Source organism: Arachis stenosperma, chromosome 6 (assembly GCF_014773155.1).
Source record: "Arachis stenosperma cultivar V10309 chromosome 6, arast.V10309.gnm1.PFL2, whole genome shotgun sequence".
Classification (NCBI taxonomy): domain Eukaryota; kingdom Viridiplantae; phylum Streptophyta; class Magnoliopsida; order Fabales; family Fabaceae; genus Arachis; species Arachis stenosperma.
In genome coordinates, this window is record NC_080382.1 from 82671801 (window position 1) to 82683724 (window position 11924).

The window sequence follows — 11924 nt, forward strand, 5'->3', positions numbered from 1 at the left end:
ATTTTTATGATTTTATGATTTTTTTGGATTTTTATTGATTTTTTTTTCGAAAATATTTTTGGAAAAACGAAAAAGAAAAGAAAAATTTTGAAAAAGATTTTTGAAAAGAAAATTACCTAATCTGAGTAACAAGATGAACCGTCAGTTGTCCAAACTCGAACAATCCCCGGCAACGGCGCCAAAAAGTTGGTGGACGAAATTGTGATCACATACTCTTTGTATTTGTATGAAATTTAATAATTGGCTCTATTTGAAGTCACAGCTCCATTCAACTAACCAGCAAGTGTACTGGGTCATCCAAGTAATACCTTACGTGAGTAAGGGTCGATCCCACAGAGATTGTTGGTATGAAGCAAGCTATGGTCACCTTGTAAATCTCAGTTAGGAAGATTAAATGGTTTTGGGTTTCGAAAATTAATAATAAATAGAAAATAAAAAGGGATAGAAATACTTTTTTTAATTCAATATTTCAAATTTCAGATAGGCGTGTGGAGATGCTAGAATCCTTTCGAATCTCTACTTTCTTATTGCTTTCATCCAATCCTTCTTACTCCTTTCCATGGCAAGCTGTATGTAGGACATCACCATCATCAATGGCTACTTTTAATCCTCTCGGGAAAATGGTCCTATGCGCTATCACTGCACGGCTAATCGTCTGGAGGCATCACCTTTGTTGATAGCTACATCCCATCCTCTCAGTGAAAATGGTCCAAATGCTCTGTCACAGCACGGCTAATCATCTGTCGGTTCTCAATCAGGTTGGAGTAGAATCCCTTGATTCTTTTGCGTTTGTCATCACGCCCAACCTTCAGGAGTTTGAAGCTCGTCACAGTCATTCAATACCGGAATCCTACTCTGAATACCACAGACAAGGTTAGACTTTCCGGATTCCCGGGATCCTACTCGGAATACCACAGACAAGGTTAGACTTTCTGGATCCCCATGAATGCCGCCATCTATCTAGCTTATACCACGAAGATTCTGTTGGGGAATCTAAGAGATATGCGCCCGGCCTAAGGTAGAACGGAAGTGGTTGTCAGTCACGCGCGTTCATAGGTGAGAATGATGATGAGTGTCATGGATCATCACATTCATCAAAGTGTTGTGTAACGTATATCTTGGAATAAGAATAAAAGAGAATTGAATAGAAAGTAATAGTAATTGTATTGAAACTTGAGGTACAGCAGAGCTCCACACCCTTAATCTATGGTGTGCAGAAACTCCACCGTTGAAAATGCATAAGTGAAAGGTTCAGGCATGGCCGAATGGCCAGCCCCCTGAATGATCAAAAGACCAAATGATCAAAGACTAAACAGTCAAAAGATTAAACTGTCAAAAGATGTCTAATACAATAGTAAATTATCCTATTTATACTAGACTAGCTACTAGGGTTTACATGAGTAAGTAATTGATGCATAAATCCACTTTCGGGGCCCACTTGGTGTATGCTTGGGCTGAGCTTGATCTATCCACGAGCTGAGGCTTCTCTTGGAGTTGAACTCCAAGTTATAACGTGTTTTGGGCGTTCAACTCCGGATCATGACGTGTTTCTGGCGTTTAACTCCAGACAGCGGCATGTACTTGGCGTTCAACGCCAAGTTATGTCGTCAATTTCCGAATAAAGTATAGACTATTATATATTGCTGGAAAGCTCTGGATGTCTACTTTCCAACGCCGTTAAGAGCGCGCCATTTGGAGTTTTGTAGTTTCAGAAAATCTATTTTGAGTGCAGGGAGGTCAGATTCCAACAGCATCAGCAGTCCTTTTGTCAGCCTTTTTCAGAGTTTTGCTCAAGTCCCTCAATTTCAGCCAGAAATTACCTGAAATCATAGAAAAACACACAAACTCATAGTAAAGTCCAGAAATGTGAATTTAACCTAAAAACTAATGAAAACATCCCTAAAAGTAGCTTGAACTTACTAAAAACTACCTAAAAATAATGCCAAAAAGCGTATAAATTATCCGCTCATCATACGCGCACATGGTGTTGGGCCTGGGGCTCCATGTTCGCATAGTGAAGGCCTAACTTTCGGGTTTGTTGGCTGGGGGTGGAATTTCTGCATCTACGCGTGCGCGCCATGTACGCGTGCGCGCAGATGGTCTAAAATGCTTAAAGTGCGCAGACGCGCCATATACGTGTACGCGTGAATGGTGCTCTGTTTTTCAAAATTTTCCTATATTTTTGCACCAATCCAAGCATTCCAAACTTGCAATCATCTACCAAAACACCTTAAAACCTTATTTAACACACTAGACTACCAAATAAACTCAACCAACTAATCTAAACATGAAATTAAACTAATTTTACTAATATTTACAAAAGAGAAAATGAAAATATTTTACCATGGTGGGGTGCCTCCTACCTAGAACTTTTGTTTATTGTCCTTAAGTTGGACTTATGGGGAGCTCCTCTCAAGGTGGATTGTGCTTGGAACTATCCTTGAACATCCACCAATGCTTGAATCTCCAATAAGCTCCATTCTTCAATTTTAATATCTCCAAGCTTTGATGGAGTTCTTCACAAACCATGAGCTCCCAAATTTGATTTTCCTTGTGCCATCCGGGATCCCACACTTTGTTTTGACACCCGTCCTTGAGTTGGTCATCATTATCCCATCCGGGTGGCATGGCATTGGAATTCTCAAAGAAGCTTCCAAACAACTTCCTAGACCCATGCACTTTGGCTCCATACCAACCATTTCTCTTGAATTTTGGACTCGCAACTATCATGAGCTTAAAATGACGTTTCCAACCACTACACAACTCTTTCCTACTCTTAACTCCTCAAAGAGCTCTAAGTTGACCATCATTTTCAATCAAACCATATTCAAGTGAGAAAGTAAAGCTTAGGGATAAGAGTTTTACCCACTTGAATATTGTGTAGGATGGTGACTTAGGAAGGGGTGGTCCCAATGATCTTGCAAGCTCCACTCCCTTATGCTCTTTCTTAACTATCTCCACCTCTTCACTAGCTTCTTCAATTTCAATCTTTTCCTTTTCATCACTTGGCTTGGTGTTGTCTTCAAGAACTTTGATTTCTTGCCCAATGGAAGGTGATTCAATTTTGGATAGGAATTCATTGATGAATAAATCCATTTCTTGATCAACCTCTTCATATTCTTCAATTTCGATATACACCATGCCAACTTTTTCTCCTTGATGGCTCTCTTTCGATTCACTCTCTTCTTCATTGTTCAACAAGGGTATGAGAGTAGATTCAATTATATGATCGAATCCATCTCTTGCTCAACCTCCTCATATTCTTCAATCTTGATATGCTCCGGAGGTTGTTGAGATTCACATGGCAGTTCCACATCTCCTAAATCTTGGGCCATTTCCTCCTTTGTTTCAATAACCGTAGGCTTCTCCAATTGCTTCACTACTACCGATTCTTCCCTTTTCACCGGATTTTCCGATATCTTCTTCATGCTTTGCTCTTCCTTTGGTTTTTCACATGAGGCTACAGAAACAACTTGAGTATTCAAACATTGGTGGGCTAGAGCGTGCACCACCTTGGTCAAATTGGTCACAAACTCAAGTGTATCCCTCTTCATGGCTTCTTGTCATTGAAGTAGCAAAGTGAGAGAATTGTCTATTGGGGCTTGGGGTGGATAGGAAGGTTCATTATTTTGGAGAAGGGGTTCATGGTAGGAGGGTGGTTCTTCTTGGTGATGGTATGGAGATGGTGTGTATTGAGGTAGTTCTTGGGAGTAATAGTGATAGAATTGTGGTGGTTCCATAGGTGGTTCATATGGCTCAAAAGGTTGTTGGTAGGATGGATATGAGTTAGGGTTATATGAAGGTGGTTGGTGAAAAGAGGCTTGTGAGTATGGTTGGGGGCCATGTTAAGGAGGGGGTTCATAGGCATATGGTGGTGGCTCTTGAAAGTCATAAGGATATTCACCATAGCCATTGGATTGGTATGCATCATAGAATGGCTCTACTTCATAGTGCATTGGTGGAGGTTGTTGCCATAAGGATTGATCATATGCTTGAGGTTCCTCCCACCTTTGATTATCCCATCCTTGATGCATCTCTTCGTTGTAATCTCCACTTCCTACAACATAGTTGTAATCACACTCATAGCCAAAATGAGAATTCATAATGGAAAGAGAAAACAAAAATCAAAAGCTAATAGAAAACAAGAGAAACAAAATTCTATAACTAGCAAATAAAGCAAAAACCAAGATATTCGCACTATTCACATATATACAATAACCAATAATACAACACCATTGCAATTCCCCGGCAACGGTGCCATTTTGATGATTGGATTTTTGACGGTTTAGAATTCACAAATGAATTCTCGTTGCAAGTATAGTTTCTAAACCAACAAAGAATCCTTTCATACAAAAGATTGTTTGTCACAAGTAACAAACCCCTAATTTTATAAACCGAAGTATTCAAACCTCGGGTCGTTCTCCTTAGAAATTACAATGAAGTGTCTTGTTATTGGTTATGAGTTATTTTTGGGGTTTTGATAAGAAACATGAAAGATAAATGGCAAGAAAGTAAACTAATGGCTAAAAAAGTCTTGGCAAGGGTTGGTGGTCAAGGTTCTATATCCTAATCACTAGCCACAATATGAGAATTGGCAAAGATTAATCTCATTAAATCATCCTCTAACTAGTAGTAAAGGAAAGTTAAATGAGATATATCAATCCAAGTCCATAGGTCCTAACTCTTCACTATTAGTGAGAACTAGAGTCAATGGCTCCCAATCATCAATCATTTGGACACTAGTAACTCAAGAGTTCCTAAGTTACCTTTCTAAGCCAAGAGCATAAAATTATACTCTAAAATCCAACCAAGCATTTCATCAAACACTTGGAAGGCATAAAAGGAAAGCATAGCAAATCAACAACAAGAACAAAATCTAACAACAATTATTGCAAAGAATTAACAACAAATCAAAAGGAACACAATTATTATGATTTACCTTGAATTGAATTGAAAGAAAATGGAAGGAACAAGAGTAGATCTACAACAAAGTATAAGAGCGACATAAAGGAAATTACAACAAAAGAATAGAAGAATGATGAATGTATCTATAAGGAATTGAGAAGATAGAAGTAGGAGAAGATGAATTAAAACATAGATCTAAAAACTAAACCTAATCCTAATCCTAATCCTAGAGAGAAGCTCTCACTTCTCTCTAAAACTAACTCTAAACTAATTCTAATGAGTGTGAATGATGGAATGGCTAGAATCCCCTTTACTCTTCAATCCTTGGCTTTAAATAGCATTTTTGGCACCAAAGTTGGTTGAGATTGGGCCCCACAACCCTTGAGAATCCGTTGGTCACGTTTTCATTAAAAATCATAAACCAACACCGACGCGTACGCGCACAGCCCGCGTACACGTCCATGGGGTGATTCGCAAGGTGCGCGCAAGCGGCAGGTGCGCGCACGCGTCCATGGGCGAGTTCAACTTCTTTGACTTTTCATGATTTCTCCACTTTGCATGCTTTCCTCTTCACTCCTTTGATCCAATCCCAGCCCTTTTCAATCTGAAATCACTAACAAACACATCAAGGCATCTAGTAGAATCAAAGGGAGATTGAAATCATCAAGTTAAAGGCCTAAAAAGCATGTTTTCACATCTAAGCACAAATTAGGAGACAATCACAAAATCATGCTAATTCATTGAATAAATGTGGGTAAAAGGTATTAAAATACTCTAAATTCAACACAAGATAAACCTTCAAAATGGGGTTTATCAACAGTAGGAAAGCAGAGATTCAAAAGGAACACAGCATCTCCATATACTTATCTGAAATTCCCACCATTGATTTACATAAGTATCTCCATCCATTATTATTTATTTATTTTATTATTTTATTATTAAAATCATTATATCAATTTGAATCCACCTAACTGAGATGTACAAGATGGCCAGAGCTTGCTTTATACCAACAATCTCCATGGGATCGACCCTTACTCACGTAAGGTATTACTTGGATGATCCAGTGCACTTGCTGGTTAGTTGTGCGAAGTTGTGAAGTTATGTTTGGACCATGGTATTGTGCACTAAGTTTTTGGAGCCATTGCCTGGGAGAGAACGAACAACAATTTTACATCTGAATAACAATCTCGCCTATTAAGTTTTTAATCCGGCAACAACACAATTTCGTCCATCACTTAGCATAAAAAATTTTCAAAATTAGTAGGGTTGCCCTAAAATTCTTGTTCTAGGAGAGAAGTCATTACTCTAACCAAGTGGATTTATTAAGAGATAATTAGTATGCAAAGGATGTCGAAAATAAAAAAACCTAATATGCAATCTATCCTAATTAACAAAAGTTATTCAAAATTTATTCAGGTGTTACCTATGAAGACCGGTCGGCCGACCGACCTCCCCACACTTAGAAGTTGGCACGGTCCTCCGTGCCTTGAGTGAGACGCAGTGGTTGATCAGCTTCCAAGTGTCCATCCTCTTCTTCAGTATCGTTCTCTTCATTATCGGTGCCGGTGGACGTGAAAATTTCCGGTTCTTACATAGGTGGCGCTAGGCAACTTAGAAGCTTCTTGACAAAAGTGTATCGGTGTTGGTTTTGTCGCTCATAACGATCGAGCTTCTTGTGGAGGTCCTCTATGCGTTGCATGGATGACTTTGGTGGCACGGTTGAGGTGGTGGGAATGCTCATGGGGACGGCTAAGGTTAGCTCTTCGGTGTCCGCCGGAGGGTAAAGATATCTCCCATTTGGAACAACATCCCCGTGTATCGGGATCATGGCCCTCCGATCCCTAGTTTCTCGTGGAACACCAGCTACGGCAACTAAGTCGGTCACTAGAGTGGAAAATGGTAAGTTTCCCTTAGCGTGGATGCGGCCCATAGCTTGGCGAATGAGACGGGGAATATGCATCGGTCTCTCTGTGAGGACACACCAAACCAATAAGGCTAACTCGGCAAAGATAAATGAGCCATAGGTGCTTGTGAGCACGTAGTGGGCTAGAATTTGGGCCCATGCCTGAGCCTCTCTAGTGAGAAAACGTGCAGTGATACCCTTGGGTCGGGGTCTCATCCTTCCTCGAATCCAGAATGATTCGGGTATAGCAATGACCTTGAGGATGGCATCCCAATCAAACTTATATTCGTACCGTGCCGACAAAATCTCTTGATATGCATCAATCCCTTCCGCTAACGGTCCGGTCTTAAGCACACATTAAATGGCCTCTTCTGTGACGGGGACTTGTCTTCGTCGCACAAATACCGATGCAAGGGAGGAGGAGTGGTAGTTAGTGTAAAATTCTACCACGCATGACAAGTTTGCTTCCCGCGGCTTCCTCAATAGAAACTCCCATTGCCGTCGCTTGATGCGGGGCACGATGAGCGGAATGACATTAGCCAGAGGGGCTAGAAGAGGCTCCGCAAGGTAGTTCCTTGGCTTGATTAAGGGGTAGCAAGTTCGCAATAGCAGTTGGGGAACTTGTTCGGATCCCTTGCCAGATTGTCCTTTTCCAAGACATCAATGTTAGCAACGCTCCTTGTCTTATTGGGGAGGGGCATGGCTCTAGGTGCTTGTTGTGCTTTGCTAGTGGACCGTGAGGGTGCCTTCTTGGGTGCTGTTTCGTTGTCTCTTTTGATCACCATCCTAGAAAAAAGGGAAAAGTGGCAAAATTATGCCAAAAGAAGCACTAAGAAATACTAATCATGCAAGTGATGAAGCATAAAAGAATAAGTGGCTTAGACACATGACAGCTGCAACATGTAACTAAGGCAATAATGAAGATCATGGTTATTCACTAGCATGTAATGTATGAGTGGTATATGCATGCAAACAAGAAGCATGAGAAGCACACACTTTTAACATCAATAACAAGAAGTGAAAATTAGGGGATGAGCATGTAGAAATGAAGCAAGAAATGTAGTAAGCTCAATGTACATATGAACAAGCAAGTGAATGAGAAAGAACACTAAAATAGAAAACACTAAGTCAAAATAACTCCAAAAAGTCATGTGGGTCTTTCATCAAACACTTGGTGTGCATCCATTTTTATGACAAAAATTGAGAGAAGGGTGACAATGTAACATCCCATACAGCATCATCAAGCATCATAACATACCACATATTGCAAGAGAACGCAAGTAAGTCAAACCAACTCATCAATGCAAGAGTAATTTCCACTTGTAACACCCATAAGAAAATGGAAAGAAAGGAGAAGAAAAATCCAACAAACAAAGAAGATAAGGATGAAACTAACTAAGAGGAAGAGTAAAGAAATGTAGCTAATGAAAAGAAAAAGGAAGAGAAGACTAAACAAGAGTAGAAATGAGAAGTACCTTGAGAGGAAGAAGATAAATGGGGTATGAAAGTGAGAGAAAAGGTAGTTGAGAGTAAGAGAGAGGAGAGGAGATAGAGAAGTGTGGGACCGTCGGAGGTGGTGGTTGTCGCCGGTGGTGGCAGAGAAGAGGTGGTTGGTTGAGATGGTAGAAGGGGGTAGAAGTGAAGAAGAAGGGTGGTGGTAAAAAGGAGGGAAAAGAAATTGAGGGAAAGAGGCGCGTCTAACGCAATAGGTTCACGGAACTGACGCGCGCACGCCATGCACGCGTGCACGTGCATAGGCAGAAATCAGTAGGGGCGCGATCGCACACAGTGCGCGGATGCGCAAAGTGGTGAAATGTAGGTGTGCGCGGGAGCGCCAGGTGCACTTACGCGTGCATCGGAGTTGTGCTCTCAGCACAAGTTGAGCACAACTTTGGTTCAACTCTCGAGAAAAAGTACCGGAAGATGAATTTTTACAATCGACGCAGACGCGCACGGTGCGCTGGCGCATCGATTTGCATTTAGCTTGAGGTGCGCGTGCGCGGCTTGTGCGCAGACGCACGAGTCGAATTAGGCTATTGGCATGGTATTAGCCCAATTTGGGCACAACTCTCGGGAAAATGGCTCAGGATTACAATTCGCATCATTAGCGCGGACGCGGCTAATGCGCATACACGCGCTTTTGCGCAAATAGCCATGGGCGCGGACGCGCCAGGTGCGTGCATGCGCCATGGTGGTTGTGCCCGGGGCCCAGAATTGGCCCAAAATTTGTACAACTCTCTAGAAAATGGCCCAGGATCTGCGAAACCGTATGGGCGCGTACGCGCGTAGTGCGCACCCGCACCCCCCTTTTTTTTAAAGAACAGGAAGAATGCCTAATTAACATGAACTTAATGGCCAAACAAGCCAAAGGGGTCAAAAACACCCAAAAATCAATGCAAACCTAGAGAAGGGATGTTCTCCTACTACAATATCAATTCATCCATTGAAAAATTAATCCAAACCTTCATGAACAAGTTATCTAAGGTAGTCACAATCAACTCTAATCAAGCAAAATTATAGCTAAGCAATCACAAAACAAAGAAGAGTTCAAGAACTATATACAAAAGGGTAAAAAGGATAGATCTCACCATGGTGGGGTGTCTCCCACCTAGCACTTTTGTTTAATGTCCTTAAGTTGGACTTCCACTAGCTCATTGATCTTTGCCAAGAGGTGCATCTTCCAAAAGGAATACATCAATCTCCTTGTTGCTTTTCATTTGCTCACCATGATACAACTTGAGACGGTGCCCATTGACCTTGAAGATATCCGAACATGAGGGATGGCGCAAATGGAAAACCCCGTAGGGTTCCGCTTTCATTACTTGATATGGGCCTTCCCATTTTGACCAAAGTTTTTCGGGTAACAATCTCAATCTAGAATTGTAAAGGAGGACTAGATCACCGGCTTTAAATTCTTTACCTCTTATGTTCCTATCATGCACGACTTTCATTTTCTCCTTGTAAAGTCTAGAATTCTCATAAGCTTCAAGCCTCAAACGTTCCAACTCCGCTAGTTGTAGCTTCCTCTCAACTCCAGCTCCATCCAAACTTGGATTACAATCCTTAATGGCCCAATAAGCCTTGTGCTCTATCTTCACCGATAAGTGGCAAGCTTTGCCATATACTAACCGAAAGGGACTCATGCCAATTGGCATTTTGTATGCCGTTCGGTAGGCCCATAATGCATCGGTGAGCTTAGCACTCCAATCTTTCCTATTGGGTTTCACAATCCTTTCCAAGATGCGTTTAATCTCCCTATTGGAGACCTCGACTTGGCCGTTTGTTTGTGGGTGGTAGGCTGTGGCTACTTTATGCATGATGCTATATTTCTTTATGAGCCATTCAATTCTCTTATTGCAAAAATGTGAACCTTGATCGCTCACGATTGCTCGTGGCGACCCAAGTCTACAAATGATATTATTTCTTACAAAAGAAAGGACCACATTAGCATCATCCGTCCGGGTGAGTATCGCTTCCACCCATTTGGACACATAATCAACGGCAAGTAAAATGTAGACAAAACCATTAGAGTTTAGAAATGACCCCACGAAGTCTATTCCCCACACATCAAAAATTTCACAAAATAGCATGGTTTGTTGGGGGATTTCATCCTTTTTGTAGATATTGCCAAATCTAATGCATTGAAAACAAGATTTACAAAAAATAGAAGAATCCTTGAAAAGAGTTGGCCACCAAAATCCACAATCTAGGATTTTCTTTGCCGTTCTTTGAGGTCCAAAATGGCCTCCTCCTTCGAAGGAGTGGAAAGCTTCCAAGATAGAATGGAATTTGGTTTGTGGGATGCACCTCCGAATTACTTGATTCGCTCCACATCTTCAAAGGTATGGGTCATCCCACACATAGTATTTGGATTCGCTTTTTAGCTTATCCCTTTGATGTTTGGAGAGATTAGGAGGGAAGGAGCGAGATACTAAGTAATTGGTGATTAGTGCATACCAAGGAATGGTTTCCGAGATTGCATGCAAGCCCTCAAAGGGAAAAGAATCATTAATAGGAGTGGTATCGCCTTTGGTGTGTTCAAGGCGATTTAAGTGGTCCGCCACTAGGTTTTGTGTACTACTCCTATCCTTAATTTTCAAGTCAAATTATTGCAACAATAAAACCCATCTAATCAATCTCGTTTTGGATTCCTTCTTAGCCAACAAATACTTTAACGCCGCATGATCCGAGTACACTACTACCTTTGAACCGAGAAGATATGCTCGGAACTTGTCCAAGGCAAAAACTATGGCCAAAAGTTCTTTTTCGGTGGTAGTGTAGTTGGATTGGGCTCCGTCTAGTGTTTTTGATGCATAGGCTATGACATATGGAATCTTACCCTCGCATTGTGCTAAGGCAGCTCCCACGGCAAAGTTTGAAGCATCACACATTATTTCGAATGGCTGACTCCAATCCGGCCCTCGCACGATGGGAGCTTGGGTCAATGCTACCTTGAGCTTGTCAAAAGCCTCCATGCATTCCTTGCTCAAATCAAACTCAATGTCCTTTTGCAACAATCTTGAGAGAGGCAATGCTACCTTACTAAAGTCCTTTATGAATCTTCGATAAAATCCTGCTTGTCCAAGGAAAAAATGGACTTCCCTATCGGAAGAGGGGTAAGGCAAGCTAGATATAACATTAATCTTTGCTGGATCTACAGAAATACTAACTTTGGAAACAATATGTCCTAAAAGAATCCATTGCCCAACCATGAAATGGCACTTCTCAAAATTCAAGACAAGGTCGGTTTCAGTACATCTTTCTAAAACTTTTTCAAGATTATCCAAGCAATGATCAAAAGAATCACCATACACCGTGAAGTCATCCATGAATACCTCCATGCATTGCTCTAGAAAATCCGCAAATATGCTCATCATGCACCTTTGGAAAGTTGCCGGTGCATTGCGTAAGCCGAATGGCATACGCTTGTAGGCATAAGTTCCAAAAGGGCAAGTAAATGTTATTTTTTCTTAGTCCTCTAGAGCAATATGTATTTGGAAGTACCCCGAATAGCCATCTAGAAAGCAATAATGGGATTTACCGGATAATCGATCGAGCATTCGATCGATAAATGGAAGTGGAAAATGATCTTTCCTAGTGGCCGCGTTCAACCTTC